Below are 8,534 nucleotides of genomic sequence, written 5' to 3' on the forward strand. Positions count from 1 at the left end.
GCCTGTGTCAATCACTGGTTCTCTGCTTCGCCCTGTCGCCCTGTCGCCCTGTCGCCCTGTCGTGAGGGAAGCCTCACTCCCTTCCAGCCCAGCTGAGTGACCAAGGCAGCAACACTGCTTTTCTTGCAAGGCGGTTCGCTGGAAAGCACGCTGTAGCAGGCCGAGGTCGCACGTGTCTGAGGCGCGGGCACCTGACCCCTGCACCCTCCCGCTGCTCTCTCCCCAAGCAGCCCTGCACCGTGGGCTCCGCAGGTCACAGAGCTGGAGCTGGAGCTGGAGCTGGGCTAGGCTGAGCCAGAATTCTGACTCCAAATTTTTCAAAGTGTGGCACAACACCCTAATGTTATCATGAAAAAATGGTGATGAATCTGATTAAGCACTGAAATTTACCTAGGCCCCCCGAGTTGAAACACCTGCCACGCAACGTAATGACACGTACAGCAGGAGACCACGTTATCGAGACTCACGAACACCAGCAAGAGAACCTTGACTAGATGGGAAAATGAACAACAGACATGAGCAGTTTGCCTATTTTTCTGCCTATACTGCTTCAGCTAGATGACGTCTCTTGGAATAAAAAACACACATACCCTTTCACCTAGTCCTTTCACGGCTATAACTTACTCTGTCAACTTACTTGCAAAGGCCGCCCCGAGCCCAAGAAATAAATATGTGTGTGTGTGTGTGTGTGTGTGTATGTATGTATATGTATGTGTGTGTGTGTGTGTGTGTGTATAATCATCCTAGCATTTTAAGGGCAAAAAACTGGAACCGACAAAAATGACCATCAGTGAGACTCGTTTGAGGAAATCACACTATCTTCTCCCAAGGACCACCGCACAGCTGCGAAAAAGGAGGGAGAGGGTCTGTCGTACCGATGAGGAGAATTTGCAGGGCCAAAAAATCGATGTTGGAAGGAGGAAAAAGCAAAGTACAAAAGGGTGCGATCCTTTTTGAGTTTAAAAGGAAGATGGCGCTTCATATACAAGTGGATGAGCAATTTTTCCCAGGGGAATCCAGGAGAAGCCGTAACAACAGTGACCCTCAAGGAGAGGCAGGGGAAGAAGGTTCAGAGCCTTTCTTACTTTCCCCCTTTCTGTAGCTCGAGTTTTCTAACCTTAAAAGCATTTTGCTTTTAATAATATCTGCAGGATTTTCCTGGGTGGGAAGATGAAGGCCTATTGTTCTTCTTTTTCCTAGCTCCCTGCATTTAAAGGAGAATACCCTATTAAAGAAAGTAAAGAGATAGGATAGATTTGGGTGGAGGAGCTGACACCTCGCAGTACCTGCCCTGGGGGCTGTTGCCTTTGAGAGGCTCTCCCGGCTCCAGTGCACCCGCCACACCCCTGCCCCCGCCTGGCCCCAGGCAGCACAACCATCGCCTTGCACCAGCCCTGCCTGAGCAAGACCAAGAGGCCCAGAGCGAGCCTCCCAAAACAGCTCTGCCTGCCTGTGAGTGGCCAGCAGAGGCCCCACTCCTCCCTACAGCTTCCCTGGTGGAGCAGCTGGCCGCCCTCCATGCCCAGTGCCATGAGCCTGACCATGAAGATGGGCCCCAGTCACTGCACTGCACACGGGCAGGGGCCAGGAGAGCCAGAAACACCTCTGTCGTGGGCTCCCTTTGTGCCCCTTTGACAAAAAGGGTTAAAACCTGTGCCTGACGTCCCAGTTCCCTAGAAATATGCTTGCCAGCCACTCTGGCCTTTTTTTTTTCACTCCAGTGCCACACTCGGACTGTGACCCCCGAATGGATTCTTCTGATCACGGGTATTAGCTGACTCTCCATGGTCCCCGTGCATCGGCCGCTATGGAGGTCCTGGCTGCCCAGCTCTGCAGCCCCCAGGCCGCCGGCCTGGCCTGCAGGCAGCACTGTCATGGGCTTTCATGGTCTGATCTGCACTCCCGCCTCAGACTTGAGCCCCAAGGAATCTGTCGTGATTATTTAGACTCCCTGTCTTGTCAGCTTCTGTGGCTGGGAAAACTTTCTTTCTATGCGCAAGTTTTACTAACTCTAAAAGACAATGTTGCTGTCCCTCAGCCCCCCATCTGGGCACCATTGCTAACTCCCACCAGTGGCCGGCACCAGCTCATGGCCCTGAGTTTGTGGGGGTGTCCCGCAGGCCTGAGAAGTACACAATGCGGAGTGAAGGACAGGACTCAGAGCAGGTGCAAGCTGGTGGATCCTTAAGGTGGGCTTGTCACAGGATGACACTTGAAAAGAACCCACAGCCCCACCCCAGAGGATCTGTTTCAGGTGACAAATGTCGATCCCTGCAAGCCACCTTGCTCTGGAAGCTTCTGCCTCACATCAGGGCTCAGGAGCCCAGGACCAGTGCCCTCCACTGTCACAGAGGCAGGACAAGGACATGAGGAAAATGGGCCCCTTCCAGCCAAGCCAACCCCTGCCCGAAGCTTGGGCCTTCTGCACACAGATGCCACACCGGAGGGAAAGATGAGGCATCCTGCAGGGAAACAGATGTGCCTGAGGCTCCATGTGTGTGTGTCAGGGGATCTGGGAAAGGCTGCCAGAGGCCAGTACAGAGCTAGAGAGGAGTGGGGTGAGGACGCAGGAGAATGGGGAGGGGACAGGGCACAGAGGCTCTCTGTCCCCACTCAGCTGCTAGCCTCTGGCCCTTTTCTGGGAATCGGGTTTGCCAGAAAACTTGGATCCCAGGCATAGCTCCTGACTTAAGGTCAGACACACCCCCCGGGGGAGTGAGGACCAGCTCTCTGCTCACCCCAAAGCCATTCGGGTTTGCCTGGGCCTGAGGGGTTTCCCAGACATGAGACTTTCAGGGTGGAAATCAGCTGAGTCCAAAGCCCACCTGAACAAATGCCGTGGAGAAGCCAGACACAGGAGACTCAGAGCCACTTCTCAGGGACAAATCTCTGTCGCTTTTTCCCTGTAGCTCTTTCAATGGGCCAGGATTGACAGAAGCACAGGGCCCAAGTCAAGCAGCTGACAGGGCATGACCTCAGGCAATGCCTTCACCCTCTGCACAAACTCCTAGATGGCCACCTCACTCGGAGATGACAAGATGAAGGGCATGACACCCAACAAAGCTCCCGGGCTCTGTATGGCTCTGTTAGAACCTCTGCCGCTCTGGCCCCAGGGCCCAGTCCTGACCTTAGAGGAAGGAACTGATCCATCAATGCCCTCCCTCCAGGGCCGTAGGCACAGGTTTCCAGATACTCCCTGGGGGGTGGGAAGTTGCCTTAACATAAAAGGGGCAGAGTTCTAGGAAGATGGACACAAAAGCCAGTTGGTGGGGACAGTGTTTCTGGGCAGGGGTCAGGCACCTCTCTAGACAGACTTAGCCAAAAAGGAAGGGCTGAATACAACTGCTTCCCCAGGCGGTAACAACGAGCTTCGCCAAGGCAAACTGTGATGACCTGCACCGCCATGCAAGGCCACTTAGGACCAGGAAGAAGGTTCTGACACAGGGCACTGAGCCAGGTGCACATATCTGCCATCAGCTCCAGCACAGGGATGGTCCTGAGGGAACCAAGGAAGGCAGATGTTGGCTCCACAAGTGAGTTACTGTGAAGACCACGGAGGGCCCTAACAGGTTCCATATCCAGTTGGGTGTTACACAAAAAAGTGTCCCTGTGGAGGCTGGGCCACTGCCTTCAGTTCCACTTTACTGGAGCAAGACACATGTTGGTTTAGTGTATAAATACGTAAGGAAGAATGAGATGAAATATGGAAATATTAGTTAAGACAAATAAAATTTACAAAGTCATGGGGATCTCACTCCTTAAAACTTTTTCTACTTTGGCTCAGTTTAATTTCTCTTTTTTTCTCACTTATTTTAAGGAAACGAGCTACTGAGGCTTTTGAATGGAAACACTATTCCAGACACACAATGGAAAAAGAAAAAGAATTCTGTGACAAACCAGCAAACCAGTTTCAACAGTCATGAGGAGGGGAAATATTTGTGGAAAAGATGGACAGCCCAGCTGCATTCGCCAACTGTCCATCAGGCTTCCCTAGAACCTGCTGAGACCAAACACCAGTGAGGGAGAGCAGGACCTCAAAAGGCAGAACGGGAGGGGGCTTTGGTGAACATTGCGTCTTCCTTCCGCTGACAACTTCCTAACCCGAGAAGAGTCAAACCAACGTGGCAGTTCTCTCTCTGGGTGTCTGGAGCTTAAAGCGCTTTCCCCACAAGCAAGTCGGAGCTGGTGGAACAGCCATCCTCCTCCGTGAAGCCAGAGCTTCTCCGCATCCAGAGGGACAGGGAGGGGACTTTGAATAACAGGCACACAAGCCCCAAACAAAGGGCCGAGCCTCACTTTTAGACCCAGCCCCTCCCCTCTACCTCTTCTCACCGAGGATCTTGTGTGCTGCCGGAGCCCGGAGCCCGTGGGACTGAGCCCCAGCCAGTGCGGCTCAGCTGGCTGGGCCTCTTCCTACCAACCAAAAGGTCACCGATTTCATTCCCTGTGGGGACACCTGCCTGGGCTGCAGGTTCTGTCCCTGGTGGGGGTGCGTACAGAAGGCAACTGATCAATGTTTCTCTCCCTCTTCCTCCTTCCCTTTCCCTCTCTCTAAAATAAAAAAAAAAAAATTAAATAAAGGGGAAAAAAAATTTTTTAAAACCAGCAGGACAGAGTGGGGGTAGGGAGGGTGCCAGCAGCCTCTTTCATAAACAACTCCCAGTGGGGCCTGGGAGCGCAGAGAACCACTTCCAACCTGGAAGGGCTGGCACCTGGCCGTCCTCACACCGTTATCTGGCTAAGGGCCTTCAGCTGCTGCCGTGTGACTACCTCCAGGACTCTGGGTCACCTTCTGATAAATCCGATTGCTAATGAAGAGGCTTTATGTAGAGTATGGACCTTTGAGCAGTAACTGTGGGCCTCAGGATTTTGTACAAAATACACCAAAATGAATCTCTTAACAAAAGAACATCTGTCACAGTGGCTGGGCCAACCCCACTCCTTATGGAGCACAGAGAAGCCTCTGTGCCCCCCATACCCCCCCCCACACACACACACATGGTGTGCACGGCACAGGCAGCCTCTCCTGCGGAGGAGCTCACCGCTGACAGCACACGGCCACCCAGACCTTCCCCAAAGGTCCCTTCTCACCTTCCCCAGCCACATGTAGAACCTCAGCCACACCACATAGTTCTCTCTCTCACATTGTGCTGTCCAACACTTCACACTCCCCAGCAGCAAGGCACCGAGTGGGCTGGGACACCCTCCCAGAGTCCTTTTGTCGGGCCACAGAGTAAATCACTCTCAGAATCAGAATCACTGATGACTCTCCTCCGGGAAGGAGCCTGTAGACACCAGTCTGCCTGGCAGCATGTGAGAGGCTGACAGTCAAATTCAAGGATGGAGAAGGGACTCCACATATTATAATAACTGAACCGAAAGCACATCTCACCAACACTTAATGCCAGGGCATGATGGCCGGAGGTCGGCACTGGCTGCCCCGCATTTTGTCCTCACAACCTCCCTGGGAGGCTGGGGATGCCCCCCCCCCGAATTTATAGGTGAGAAAACTGACTCCCAAAGAGGCCAGGGACACACACGAGGTCGCAGAGCTGATGTGTGAAGCTGGATGCAAATCCAGCCATCTTTATCACTAAGCGCCTTCTAGCAGTTAAAAAATACGCATACACCCCTCTGAGATGTGCTTCCGTGAGAGGATCCCCAACAAAACTAGATGGGGCATCATGACCTGCCAAGTGTTGGGGTCAGTCCACTGAAGGGCCATCGGATGCTCTGGCTCAGCTTCGCCCATACCAAGGCCGATGTGCTGAGGACCTGACCTGGGACCTCGCCGCATCACCAAGGAGTCTCCCAAGACAGCCGCACCCTCTCGGTGCTTTGCAGGGGGTTCCTGATGTGAGGTCCCAGCCTCAAACACAACAGTCATGTAACCACTATCTCGGCCACCACATGACACACACAAGGCAGAAACAGGGCATCTCTGTTTCATTCATACTGAAACAACACCTGGGGGGTTAGGAAAATTAAAATGCTCGCAGCCCACCACTGATGGCAACAGGAAAGCAACAGCCCCACAACACACCCGGGCCTCAAGTGCAGCCAGAACTCTTATTGCAGAGCAAACCTGGGAACAGGGAAACGGAAACTGGGTCTTGACCTGAATTCACTTGAATGTCAACACCCATTTCCATACATTGTCTCCCCCTCAAGGGGTCAGGGTAAGTGTGCTGAGCAGGGTATGTGGGCAGCTGAGGCTGGTCCAGGATTTTTTAAAACTTTTTGTTGACTTTATTGGGGCTGGGCCTCTCCCTACTCTAAAATCCCACCTTTCTGTCACTTTGCCACACTCCCTCCAAATACGCCTGTCCCCAAAGGTCTGTGTGCTGGGGCAGCCCTTTGAGCACAGGAAGACGGGGGCCAGTGCTAGCAGGCAGCGAAGGGGCTGCGCACTGTGGTTCTTGCTAAAGCTGGGAAGCAGCGGAGGGGATCCATCCACACTGGCTTACCAAATACCTGCCACGTGCCAGGCACGGCGCTGGTGTAGGGGCTGCCACTGAGTGGGCCCTGAGCTTCCACAACCCACAAGCGGGTGGGGCGGATGGGCCAGCGGACAGACACTGACAGTCCAGTGTGGCCAGAGCTGTGGCACAAGACATGCAGAACCCTCCAGGAGGACAGGAGGTCACCAGACCCAGCGGAGGCAGAGTCACGGCAGAATTGGGGAAGGCTTCTTGGAGGAACTTCCAAGCTGAGATTTGAAAGGTTTAGAAGTTACTTTGGCAAAGTGGAGGACAGGGTGGCTGACAGAAGGACTAATATGTCTGAACTCTAAAGAATTAAAAGCAGTGCCCTGGCCAGTGTGGCACAGTGGGTTGAGAGTCCTCCTATAAATCAAATGGTCGTAGGTTCAATCCCCAGTTGGAGTGCATGCAAGAGACAACTGATTGATGTTTCTCCTTTACATAAATGCTTCTCTTCCTCTATTTCTCCCTCCCTTTCCCTTCTCTAAAATCAATAAGCATGTCCTCGGGTGAGGATTTTTTTTAAAAAAAAGAACTAAAAGAAGCTGCTGTAGCTGTTGGGCAGCATGAGCTCCATCCCAAGCCCTGACAGGCGCAGAGCAGGGGGCTGGAAGAGCAGGGAGCTAGCTCAGGGCCTCTGCAGGGGGAGCCGCCGGAGCTCCCACCTTCTCCGAGCACAGCCTCCCTGTGGTGCTCCCCCCAGAGGTGTCTCAGGCCAGCCTGACTGTGCATCCCATAAGGGGTCACCACGATGAGACTGGCAGACCTGGTTATTCTGAGGTTGGGGGTGAGATAGAGGTGGCGTCAGCCTTAACAAATTTGGCCAAGGCAAACTCACGGAGACAGAGCGCAGGAGGTTGCTGGGGCTGGGGGAGAGAGGCATGGAGAGCTACTTGTTCAGTGGGTGTAGGACTTCTGTCGGGGACAATGGTGGTGGCTGTGCAGCACTGTGGGTGCAGTTGATATCCATGGCTTGTTTCTGCAGAAATGGCCAAAATGAGACCTTACCACCATTTTTTTAATTGGCCAAAGCAGGGGATTGTCTAAATGGCCAGTCCTTCCTAGCCTCAGAGAATAAGCAACGGTCTAGACATTAATCAAAGACACAAAGGTTCCAGCCCCAATTGGCACGCAGTGGACGCCAATGCTTAATGTTTCCCACCCTTACGATTGTTACGGAGCTCATGCGGCTTTTCCTGTGATCGCCCAAGTTGTGAATGAGTACAGTTGGTGTTGGTGTTCCTTGCTGCTCCTAGAGTGTTTCTATCACAATTAAGTATTAATTAACTTAACGATCACTGGAGAATCCCCATTATAACTCCACTCCACGGGCTTTCGAATTCAAGCTCAGCTTCTCTTCCCATCGCTCGCTGCTGTCTCTCACAATGAGCTGTTTACCGTTTCAATTATTTCAGTTCCCACCACCGTGATCACTGTACTTAAAATTCAATCAGGCTTCTAATTTTAAGCATCTTTTTTGTGTACAGCGCCAACAATTGACAAGCATCCCGAATTTAACATCTGTTCCCAGCAGTAAATGGTTTTAAATCTGAGAAGGGAAAACACAGGAGGCAATTATGAGCGGCTCCCACACTGTGATTCACGGCTGCGCGTCAGCAATATCCTCGGTGACGGCAATGGTCCCCACAGCTGGGCCTGCGGCCAGCAGCACTGTGCAGCCGAGCGAGCGAGCAGCCCGGCACCCCACGCCCCCAGAATGCTTGCTGACTAACAAAACACAGCCTACCATGCCTGGCAATACCGCTGGACTTTTTAATAGGCTCTCTGAGTTTCCCCAGAACTAGGAGGGGAAATGGGGTCTCTGGGGAAACCTCCCATGAACCCAGACAGCCCTCTCTGGGAGTCTCCTGGATGTTCACGGCCAAGAAACCACGGCAGGTGCCCCCCACCCCCCGCCTTACCCACCAGTGTCCCCTGAGACAGTGCTGACGTCTGTGCCAGGGCTCTGCAGTCCCAAGGATGGTGGTGAGGGAGGCCAGTTGGACAGTTTCCAGCTGGGCTCATGGACTCAGATATGAGCTTATGGAAAGA

Source organism: Sturnira hondurensis, unplaced genomic scaffold (genome assembly GCF_014824575.4).
Source record: "Sturnira hondurensis isolate 20B ecotype Veracruz unplaced genomic scaffold, ASM1482457v3 Scaffold0006805, whole genome shotgun sequence".
Classification (NCBI taxonomy): domain Eukaryota; kingdom Metazoa; phylum Chordata; class Mammalia; order Chiroptera; family Phyllostomidae; genus Sturnira; species Sturnira hondurensis.